Here is an 11,706-nt window from a genome sequence, read left to right as displayed (position 1 = left end):
CACCTCTTGGGCTCATCGCACCACCTAGACCCTCACAAAAGCATCACAAGAACAGAAGAACAGAGCTCTTCATGTGTTCTGGCCTCCAGCCTGGTGGAACACTCTTTCTCTCCAGCTGTCCTGGGACCCCTGTGGGACCTTTTGGTGAATTCCACTACAGGGGCCTATAAAGACTGGAGTTGTTCCACCAGGGCTTTGGAGAGACCAGTCACTTCAGAATTGTGCCCGCCACCCCCCCCTTATTCTCCCTGGTCTGAGGGTCCCTTTACATCCTTGGGGACTCCACCATTGCCCCCCCTCCTCCTCAAGTTAGGAGGATTTCTTAAGTAAGGTTTTTAGGGGCCTTTCTGTTTTTTATGTGTATTAATCGTTGTTTTAAATTAGTATTTTAGGAGTTGATGGGACTGAGAGTGCTTTATTCGCCATGCTGAATGAACATAAGGCAAGTGTTTATGTAACCTCTAATCTGTGGGTTCTGTGGGGCAGAACTTGGAAGGAGTTGCAAAGAACTAAATTTAAAACAAAATGGTTTACTTCCTTAACAAATAACACTTTTAACATTAACATTGAACATTAACAATTTACAGTCCTTTTAGGTTGCATTTCAAGTCCTTATCTTGACAATCTACTGATAAATGCCAAGTCCAATTCTTCCTGCTGGTGGTTGGCTTATGAAGACTTCCGAGGCTTGGTGGATGGGATCCAAGATGATGAAGGTCCCCAAAAGAACTCCCATCGACTACATACATAGCAAGCCCTGAAACAATAAATTCTAACATTTACAAATATAGCAAAAATAAACAACTACCTTCCCACTAGTTCCCAACAATTTTGCAGTTACCTTAAACAAGGTGTTAAGAGCTTATAACGAATTAAATCAAGGTCCCAGCCTGGTAGCCTTGCTTCCTCCAACTTCACCAGTTTTTGCAGCCTTCTGCTGCTTTGAGTCTCCACCCCTTTCTGGGTCAACCCATTCTGAACATAGGGGTTACATTTACCTCAGAGCTTCTCCTCTCAGGACCATTAAATTCATTCCTTGCAAATTTTACCTTTCCCTTCCCTCCCCACCCACTGCAAACGTTTCAGCATTTGCTGTTTCCCTTTCGACTGTTGAAAGGAGCTGAAAGTGACAGGCCAATTAACCGAGAGTGGCCATTTCCCCAGTCCCAGCCTCTTCCAGGGTTAACACAAACAGCAACCAGGGCCAGATCTTTCCGGTTAATGCTGCTTCAGCCCTGAGGACTCCTAACACATTTGCAGGCCGCAGCTGAAGTCGCCTATCCAGACCTGTCCATCCATCCAGTATCTGGAAGTGTGTTTGACTGACGTTCTGTAATGCACGATGGTCATGATTGCTGCTCCGTTGTCCATCATCCCATTCCTCAGCCCCCACCCCAGACGGAGTGGAAAACATAGCTGATGCCCTCGACATTATTGCAGCTCGCCATTTAGCAGTTTGTATTTCCGCCGTGCAACTGGTCCGAACGAAGGCTTTCTTGTCATCAGCCAACGAGGCCTCTGCGTGTTTCCCCTGACAGCTCGGCTGCTGAGTGAGACACCGAAACATTGATGGGGAGCAGTTATTTGTTGACTGAGGATTTCCGACTAAATTGGGACCAAACCTGTCCTTATGCAAGAGGTAAAGCGGCAGCTGCTGAAAATGGCACGTTCGCGTTTGGCCTCAAACACATCTTGGCTGAACACCTTTATCAATTCCGGTAGCACCGGGGAGATAACGCAGGGGGCCGCATTGAACTGTGGGTGAGGTCCCTTGGTGCAGCGTGCGTGTTGGGTGGGGCAGAAGCCGGTCAGATGAGGAAGTCTCCAATTTCCCCCCACAGTTCAGCTTGAGAAACGGGGTCCAAAGCTGCTTTCAAATCTAGGAAGGCAGCGTCAAGGGGAGTTGTGCTGCAAGAGGCATCTCTTTCGACGAAGTCTTGGAGTCCTGGGTGTTGAGTCCTGCCTTGGAGTCCTGCCTTGCCTAAAGCCCACACGCTCTTCTGTCTGTAGGGAGCAGGGTCCTCCCTACTGGGAACGCGACCACGGGTATCGATGCAGGATGGGGGCCCAACAGTCCTAGTGGCCTTTAATGGCCTCGGCGGGAATGAGAGCTTCCACTGGGGCCTTCCCCGGTTTTGGTTGGGCTGTGAGATTCTTAATCTCTGACCCTACAGAAGCTGTCCATATTGGGGAGTTTTCTGTATTTGTATTTTCATCGCAGCTGTCCATTCCGAATTCCTCAAAGTATTTCCGCCAGGTGCCTGGAGGGATATGGCCATCAGCCGCAGGGGACCCACATCCCTTTGGCGGCATGGCACAAGGAGGCCAAATAACGTTGAGGCGCTGGAATCGACTGCCTGAAGGAACGGTGGCCAGTTGTTTCCAGTGGCTTCCTCTTTCTTGCCTGCGAGCAGCTGTTCATCAAGTCTCCTCTGCTGGAGAAGATCCAGTGCAGCAGTTGGAGTCGTGTGGGAAACATCAGCCGGATGCGAGGTAGCAAGAGCTTTCTTGCCACTAACACTGTCCTTCTCAAACCCTGGCCTGGAGTGGCGCTGTTGTTGTCGCAAGGCTGCACTGTCATCGGGGTTGTGTGCTGACGTAATTCCTGAATTCCTCGGGCATTGCAGCCGAGGAAAGCCATAAGGAAGCGAGGTTCGGAGATCAGGCAGGCCGCAAGCCAGGTCCTCCAGAGGGAATAGACAGGCAAGGTTCATGGGTGGAACGTCTCTGAGGCCCAAAGCTCCGATAAGCTCTCCTACTGGATCCCCTTTGCAGGCCACAGGACTCGTTGATGGATCCTATTGCCTCTTCAGGCAGGAGAAAGGGAAGAATGGGCTGCAGGAGGAGGAGGAGGAGGAGGAGGAGGGGCGCTCCCACATTTATTGGGGGTCACCTGGGTGGGAGAGAAGACAGAGAAACTCTTTGAATGATCTATTTGTGTTGCCTGTCCAGGATTGGACAGACATCTGAAAGAAAGACAGGGAAGAATGGCTCCTGGCCTGGGTGGGGTCCCAAGTGGGGCAGATCCACTCTGCATTGAGGGGCTTTCTCAGAAGGAGCCGTTCTTGGTGTGGGGGAAGGGCAACGTCTGGAGAATGACCAGCATCCGGTCGGGTCTTTTGCAGCCGTATTTCAGCCGAATAGGGGCCCTCGGGGCTCTTAGGGGCCAGCTGAGGTGACTGAGAATGAGCCTCGTTGTGGAGCTTCAGCACCTTTGGCTCCTTTGGCGGCTCTAAGGACCCGCATTTCCGTGGAAACTGTGGCCTTACCAGTCTTGGGCAGGAGCGCCTGGATCTCACTCGGAGCCTCCCTGCCCTTCCAAAGCTTGTAGAGGAGGGCAGAGAGGCTCATCCGGAGGTCGTCTTCCTGGAGAAAAGGGGAGAAAGCCCCCAGTGATCCCGGTGCTCCTTTTCCTGCCAGCACACGGCTGGGATGTTGCCCTCTGTCGCCTCCACACCCCCCCCTCTGCCCCCGTCTCCTTCCCCCGCCCAGCCGCTCACCTCCTCCTCCTCCAGGAGCTGGCGTGCCTGGCCCAGGACGGAGTACAGGAGGACGAGGCTTCCCTCCCGGACCCAGTCCTGGGCCAGGTGGGACACATTGCCCCATGCTGCCTGGGCGAAGGCTTCCTTCTGCTTCTGGGTGAGGTGTCCCAGGAACACTTGCAATCAAGAAGGCACCCTTGGAGTCCTCTCCTGCCCTGCCCCAGCTGAAGCCGTGGAGGGGGGACTGCCCTGGCCTCCCCCCTCCCTCCCTCCCTCCCTCCCCGGACAGCCGGGCTCCTGCCCTGCTCCTTTGGCCTGCCTCCTGCCCTTTCCAAACGGAGGCCTGAAGCTCCCTGAGGCAGGGGCGGCCCTGTTCTCTCCCAGGCAGGGCCAGGCACTTTGAGGGGACACGGAATTCAGACCAGAGTCCAGGGAGGGCCCTTGAGGGCATGCTCGCTAAGGCCCTTGAGGGAGAGGGCAATCTATCTCTTTGGCCTTCCTGGCCTTGGGGGAGGGGAATCCAGAGACCCCTCTTGGCCCAGGCCCTTCCCTTTCACGAGGACGCCTCCCAGCACCCCCAGAGACCCCGCTTACCTCACCCACGAGGCGGAGGTGCAAGTAGCCCTCCTTCCAGGGCTGCCCTGGGTTCGCCTCCCAGCGGGGGGCCCTGGTCTTCTTGCGGAGCCCTGAGGAGGAGAGGAGGGGTGGCCTGGGTGGCCTCGCACACGACAGCCGGCCTTCTTTCTGGCTGCTCGGCCCGGGGTCTCTCTCTCGCCTCAGCAGGGAACTGCCCTTGAGACGAGGACCTCTCGGCCCGATCCAGACCTCCCGCCTCGCCATGGCAGCGTTTTCAGAGAGGAGCGCAGCCGAGCGTTCCACTGTGTTCACCGGCCCTTTCAGGTGGGCCCATGTGGTGGGGCTGTGGGGACTAGTGGGAAGAGCACCATGGGAAGAACTGTGACGACGTGAAGGGAGGAGACCTCCAGCAAGAAGTGGGGCCAGAGGACGTGGCCCAGTCCCAGTGAGGTCAGAGAGGTGGGGACCGGCTTCCGGCAAAGACAGCGGACCTCATCCTGCCCACCTGGCAACTTACCCCGCCGGCACTGCAGCAGCCTGTGCAGCTGGCCCAGGGTCCCCCTGGCCTGTGCCCGGATCCCGGTGTCCGGGTCGACCAGGGAGACAGCCAGCTGCACCAGCAGGTTCCCCAGGGCAGCGCTGTCCTGGACCTGGAAGGACAAGGAGAGAAGGCGCGGCTCGCTGATCCACGGGGAGAAGAGCAGCTCTGACCAGCGAGCTTTCTGCCTCCCGGTCCCGCCTGTCCACAGCGTGGGGAGAGGCAAGAACCCAAAGGCATAGGTGGGGGATGCTCTGCCCCCCCCCAAGGGACACTGGCTTGCCTGAGAGGTGGGCACGGGACCCAGGGAGACCCACTTGCACAAGGGGGAGCTGGAGACGAGGAATCCGCAGGGTGGGAGATGGGGGCCAAGGCAAGGAGAGGCTGGAGCGGGGGCCCATGCAATTCCCCAGCTGAACCCACCCCCAGTGAGGGAGAAAGAAGACCCCCATCACTCGCTCGCCAGCCAGCCCAGCACCATCCGCTTGCTTCAGCCCCCTTCCCCACCTTGCCCCGGCCCCCTGCCAAAGTATTCCTCTTAGCAGAGAGGGGAGGATGCCCCGCGGTCAGTTGGGGGAAGCCTGAAAGCCCGGTCCTCGGCTCCCTCTCCCCAAGTGAAAGCAAAGGAGCTTGGGATTCCCCCCTTCTCTTGCTTTGCTTGGTGGCCCTTGGAGAGGCGGGTGGGGGACTCACCTTGAAGGAGGGCAGGCGGCCGGCAAAATGCAGGAGGCAGCTGCTGAGGGAGGCGGCCCTGGATCGGGTGGCAGGACAGCTGGTCTGCAGCCAGTAGGCCAGGTGCTGTGGAAGCAAGCAGCGTGTTTGTCAGCAGGGGCTCTGCCCCTGTGGGGTTGCTGCCTGCAGCCCTCCTGACTTTGTGCTCTCAAGCAGGTGAATGGGGGGTGCTGGTTCTTTCCGGCAGGAGGTCTCCCTGAGAGGAAAGGGTAACAGGAGGACTCCTCCACCCAGCTGGGAACTGGGCCCCTTTCAACCCTCAGCAAAGTGCAGCTTGGACTGGACCGCTTCACGCTGCAGGTGGGGGGCTGCGTGCAGCGGATAGTCCTCCATCCAGGGACGCTCTCCAAATCCCACCCCAGAGCGCATTGCTGTCCCCAGGAGGGCAGGCAGCAGTGGGGGGGAGGGGATTCTACTGAATGAAGAAATATGATTGGATGCTGGCCATCAGGCAGCAGCCGAGATGGGACCCAGTGGGAGTGCAGTACGGCTTCTGCTGACCCCGAGGAGCCGCCACCTCCCGCTTGCCCCTGCAGCCTCAGCGGGGACCTCCCTTCCGCCCCTCCTAGTCTTCTCCACACTTACTTCCAGGAGGCCCACCACGTGCCCTGTAGACGGGTCCTCCCTCAGCAGCTGCTCCAACATTTCCCGGAGGCCCTTCTCAGCCCTTTCCTGGAGCTCCTGAAAGGAAGGTGGAGCTGGTGTGGGTGGGCCGAATCCACCGTCCTCCTGGAAGACCAGCCTGTTCCCCTCCTGCTGCAAGCAGCCCCGAGCCTTCAGGACCCAAAGAGCGACACCGTCTCGGAGGCCTTTCCTGCCTTGCCTGAGGAAGACGGCTCTTCCCAGGGCTGCTCCTCAGCAATCCAGGAAAGACCTGGCTCCGGGCCCCCAAGACCGGCAGGCCACTGCGCCACGCCTTGACAAGGAGATCAGTCGGCATTGAACTTACCTAGCTGGTGGTTGGTTGGTTTGGGCCTCATGGGGGCTCCCGCCACCATATGTGAGCCGGACAGCCCAGGCTTTCACGATGGAGTCTGTGAGATCTGGGGCCTCCCAGTGGAGGCCTGGAACTGGCTGAGTCAGGGGAGGAAGGACAGTTGTCAGATCCCATGTCGCAAGGGAGGGAAAGTCATCCCCAAACCTCGTGCCCGGTCCCTGACAGCGCCCCCTTCTCCGGGGCCCCAAATGCGCAAACTCAGAGTGCAAAGGCTTCAGGGAGGGTACTAGCTCCAGTCTGCGTGCAAATCTCCTCGTGTTCGGGGGTCCCTTTCATTCTCCCTCAGACTGTGGAGCCCCCCCACCCCCCGGCCAGCCTCTTCCTTTCAGGGGATCTCTCTTCTTTCCTGGCTCTGCCCACCGTCCCGCAGCCCTGAGGGTCTCCTGCTCCATTCAGGCCTCACCCAGCTCCTTCCCGTCCTACTGCTGTGGACAACGGTGCTCTCCGAAAAAGACGTACCTCAGCTTTTGGACAGTCGCCATGGCCTCCAGGAAGGTCTCTGTGAGGTCGAAGAAGGCCTCCTCCATGATTTCCTGGGGGTGAGCAAGGGGCAAAGCAGAGGGTCAGGGCTCCATCAGCCTTTTCCTGCCCCCACACTCCCTCCCTCCCTCCTTCCCCGTGCAACGCCGGACTGAATACAAGTCCTCAGAGCAGAAAGGCTCCAGGTGGCTCAGGCGCCTTGGCCCAGCCTCCCGCCAAGGCAATCGGGAAAGGCCCAGTCGGTGAAGCGTCTGCCAGCCACTGACACAACCCTGCAAAACGGCCTTCAACCGGAGGCTGAAGGCAAGGAAGCCTGCTCCCCCCAGGGCCCCCTTTTCGGGACTCCTCCTCCCGCCTCCTTTCCCGCTGGCTTTCTCCTCGCTCTCAGCTTCTGCACCAGGATCTCCTCCCCGACGGCCTGCTTGCTGAAGGGGAGTGTGCGGAAGCCCCTGCCCTTGCAGGCCTCACACACACCCCTCATGGCCCGGAGGAAGGCCAGCTCCTGGTTGGGCCCCTGCAAGGTGAAAGAGGGGTGGTTAACAGGGCGAAGGGAGCCCCGGGTCCCTGCTGCACGGCAAGGGGTAGGAGCCATGGCAGCTTCCACCACAACGGGAGGAGAGTCTGCCAGCATCGCTGGAAACGACTCCGTCCCTGCTCTCATGGAAGCTGGCTGCCTCGCTCAGTGGGATTGCCTTGGGGGGCTGGGATGTGGCCCAGTGTGCCCTGCCGGCCTTTGGGGAGAGCCTTGACAGGCGCTCAGAGCACCGGGGGTCCTGGACAGACAGCGGCCCTCTGGAACCAAACACCCTCGCCCAGAGGGAGGCAGTGGAGCCCCTCTGAGGAGTCCCTCTGCGTCGCCCGGGGCCTGCTGAATCACTGGGAACGGCCCTTTGCAGTGGGAGGTTTACCTTCTTTCCACTCAGGTAGCTGGCCACAACCAGTGCTGGTGGGACGACAGCTGCAGAGAGAGCACAGGGAGGACACGGGGTTGGCTTTGGGACTCCTTCGTTCCCCTCCCTCTCGAGCCCCGGTCAGTCAGGGCTCCCGGATCTGGGGATGGGGTTTTCCAGCTAAAGTTGCTTGCAGAGGTCCTGAGGGGATGCATTCTCCACCCGGAGGTTGGCAGGGTGAATTCCCTGTTGGGCCCATTGGACCTGTGGCTGGCAGCAGTTTTAGCTCCGATAGGCCTGGCTTCTCCCTGGGGTCTGGGGTCAGCTCGTGGCTGTGGCTGATTTCAGCCCCTCTCACCCCACAGGACCCTGAGGGGGGTGGCTGGGGATGCCCTCGCTCCACAGGCCGCTTCGTCGCTTCCACCTACCCGGCCTGAAAGCAATGCCACATGCACCTGGAACACATCCTCACCTGCATCCTCCCGTCCGCTCTCCGTAGGGGCCAGAGGGGCAACTTTTCCCCTTAAGAATCTGGCCGGAGGCGTTGGAGCCTGGAAGAGAGCACAGAGAAGGTGAGGAGTGGGCCTCGTGGCCTCCTCTGGCTCCCACTTTCCAGCCCTGTCCCCGTGGACACAGCTGTGGATGGTTTCCAGTGGGCATCTAATGGGATTTCGCTGGAACCTGTAGTTTGGGGGCTGTGGGGTCCCTCTAAGCATGCTGGGCTCTCTGCCTGCATGAAAGGGTACGTTTCCCACACACCCGAAGTTAGGGACAGCAGCAGAAAGCCCCTCCCCCCCCCTTCACAGTGGCCTGCTAGTTTCCAGCAGACCCCGTTCCCTCAGGGGTCTCGCCCGCCTTTGGGGCAGCTTCCTAGGGACTTACATTTTCTGGTGTTTCCTGAGCATCTTCCTTTCTAACTACCTAACTCACTAACAAACTACCTAACTCTCTAACTAACAAACAAATTTTAAACTGAAAACGTATTTACAAAATCTGCACTATGTACACTCGACACTAAAAGATAAACAACAAACACTTAACTTTAAAAAATTCAAAAACTCTACCTAGGAAAAAACTACGCTAATAAATTCAAACAAACAAACGAAGAAAAAACTAACTACGCTAATAAAATGCAAACAAATCAACGAACAAACAAACCAAGAAGAAACTAACTACACTAATAAAATCCAAACAACAAAAGAAACCAAGAAGAAACTAATAAAATGCAAACAAACAAAACTCACACCAAACAACAAAACGACTCCTCCTCCTTCATCTCCTCCTCCACCAACCACCAACAAACACCACCTACTCCTTCGCCTCTCACAAACCCACAGAGCTCACCAACCGACCAGGGGTCCAGAGAACCAGCAGGGGGGTGATGTCACTTAGCAACCGGGCCCCAACTGCCTGACTTTTCCTCTCCCCCACCCAGCCATGGGGGGAGGGGCTTTGGGGGCAGGAGGGATCTAGCGATTGGGGGGCGGGAGGGGGAGAGGCGGCCAGACCTCCACCCAACACAGATCCCGAGTTGTTGAATGAGACCTTCCTTTAGACCGTCCAAGCCCACAGTACAAAGCACAAGCCATTTGACATCAGCAGGATCAGAGGCCCTCAACAGAGCAGAAAATTCTGCTCTTCTTCCAAGCTTGGGGGGAAAGAGGCCTTTTGGCCTGGCCCTGAAGGCATGCGAAGAAGGCAGCTGAGACTCATGGGGAAGGGGGGTGTCGTGGAAAGATGGGGTGCCGCCCCTGAAGAAGCGCTGTTTCTAGTCCTCACCCAGCAGACTTCTCAAAGGCCGGGGCTGTGGGGCAGGGGTGGGGCAGAGCATAGACAGCAAGGCTTGAGAGGCAGACTTGCAAGAGCTCAACATGGGCCCCAGAGAACCGCTGCCAGTCAATGATGGCCTTGGGGGGACCAATGGCCCCACTCCTTATGGGTTCATATTACTCAAAATTTCCCATATAGTAATATTTCCAAAAATGATATTTTTAATGAGATATCATTATTAAAAAATATATTGATAAGGAAAAGGTTAAATCTAGGGCATCCGCAAAAATCACAATAGAGAACAAATGGTTAGAAATATTTCATCATTTAGAAACAAACCATGTTCCATACAATAATGCACTAAAAATTCCATACAATAATGCACTAAAAATCCTGTCCTTACCAGGAACTAATGCTGCGACTGAATGCGTTTTTCTATGGTAAATAAAGTGTGGACATCAGAAAAATCACAATTAAGTGTTGAGACTTTGAAAGCCATTTTATGTGTGAAATATAATTTAACAAATTCTTGTGAAAAATTTCATGACCTTTTAAACAATGACAGCAATATACTAAAAAAATTCACTCAAATGAGAAATATGCCAAAGAATAAAATAATACTATACATAATTTTGAATGTATTATATTTGTAAATTGTACTCATGTTGAAATTAAAAAAATATTACAATACTATTTTTGTGTTCTATGAAAATTTTTGTTGCTCCATATAGACCAAATATTTAATCAAGGAACCCCCCCCCCCCCTCCCCGGTCAATGGTGTCCCACTTTACCAATGTTAAAATCTGGTCACCTTAGGGAAAAGGAATCTCAGTAGGGCAGAATGCTGTAAAAGTTTACCTTTTAAAGCAGCCATTTGCTCCTGGAGAACTGATTTCTGTAGTCTGGAGATCAGCTGTAATTCTTGGGAGATCTCCAGGTCCCACCTGGAGGTTGGCAGCCCAAGAGGGAGCATCTGTGGTCAGATCTTTTCACGTTGTGATATGTGTCAGCCTCATCTGGGGGGAGACACATGAACTTATTCCTTCATATGTAAATGCATGCAGATTTAATGCATTAATTGTCCCATTAAAATTCACAATGGATCAATGGAGATTTCTTGCGTTGGGTGACATCTGTCGGATACATACCAGAAGGAACACAAGAAAGCAAAACCTACAGCAATGGCGAGAACTGGTGCCCAGAGGGCTGCTAGTCACGTGACAAACTCTCTCAGGGACAAACTGCGTGATTCTGCTAGCCAGGCTGGACTGAAGATCTTGCTTGTATTCTAACTGGGGTTCTTTCTGCACAAACCAAATAAAACATTTTGAGGCAGGAAACAAAACGTTTCCTCCTTGGTGTTTCACATGGATTTTTTTAGTCCCAACCTTTCCCTGCCTAAAAACATTTTATTTGCATGCCGTTCCCAAGTGATTCTTTTTCAAAAACAGTTTTTTGAAAGCAATCCTTCTGTGGAAGAGTTTTCACTTGTTGTGCAGATCTCTAAAAATCTTCCCACGCCTCTCTGCAGCCCCTGAACTTTCTGGTCAGCTGCAGCACCATTTTCTGAGCTCACACCGGCTGTCATGGGCTGTATTTACATCAGTGTTTTTTTTTTAATGTCAGGGGCTGTGTCTACATAGCTACATAGACACGACCTCGAGAGAATCACAACATGAAGCTTGGAAGCCTCATAACATCAACCCAAAGAGTTGAAAAAAGAAACAGAGGCTCATTCCGCACATGCAGAATAATGCACTTTCAAACTGCTTTCAGTGCTCTTTGAAGCTGTGCAGAATGGCAAAATCCACTTGCAAACAGTTGTGAAAGTGGTTTGAAAACACATTATTTTGCGTGTGCAGAAGGGGCCAGAACGACAATAAAATGGTGGCCAGGAATTGCTTCAAGGAGGTGGGTGCGGACAAACGGGAGTTTTTGAAAACATTCTGAAAAGATAAATGTCGCAAAATGTTTTCAAGGGCTTGTGCAGGAAGGGCTCAGGAGTCACCTGTCCCTGAGGTTTTAAGCATACAGGCAACCATGAAGAACCCCAGTTTATATGAATCTCAGGATTTAACTGCACATGATGTTTCCCCTGGATCTTCCCTCCATGTGCCTGGCCCACTGATGCACTGATGCTACATAAAGGCTTCTCAATCAGGGGCAACTAGCACTTCTTTGGTGCTGTAACAGGAGGAGAACTCAGTGTTTACGCCCTACATCCTGTGGTCCAAATCTGA

At 54.6% G+C, this 11,706-nt stretch overlaps 1 long non-coding RNA gene across 1 annotated transcript; it reads right to left on the bottom strand.

The window, feature by feature from the left end:
• Positions 1 to 2,815: 2,815 nt before the first annotated feature.
• Positions 2,816 to 3,546, bottom strand: LOC125444646. The gene is made up of 3 exons (XR_007246239.1): positions 3,501 to 3,546; positions 3,270 to 3,366; positions 2,816 to 2,893 (listed from the first exon to the last, which is right to left on the bottom strand). It is a non-coding gene; the product is annotated as an uncharacterized LOC125444646 (long non-coding RNA).
• Between the last annotated feature and the right edge of the window lie 8,160 nt (positions 3,547 to 11,706).

This window comes from Sphaerodactylus townsendi, linkage group LG15 (assembly GCF_021028975.2).
Source record: "Sphaerodactylus townsendi isolate TG3544 linkage group LG15, MPM_Stown_v2.3, whole genome shotgun sequence".
NCBI classification, from domain to species: domain Eukaryota; kingdom Metazoa; phylum Chordata; class Lepidosauria; order Squamata; family Sphaerodactylidae; genus Sphaerodactylus; species Sphaerodactylus townsendi.
Note: the sequence above shows the minus strand (reverse complement) of the source record. Positions and strands in the feature narration are given on the sequence as shown.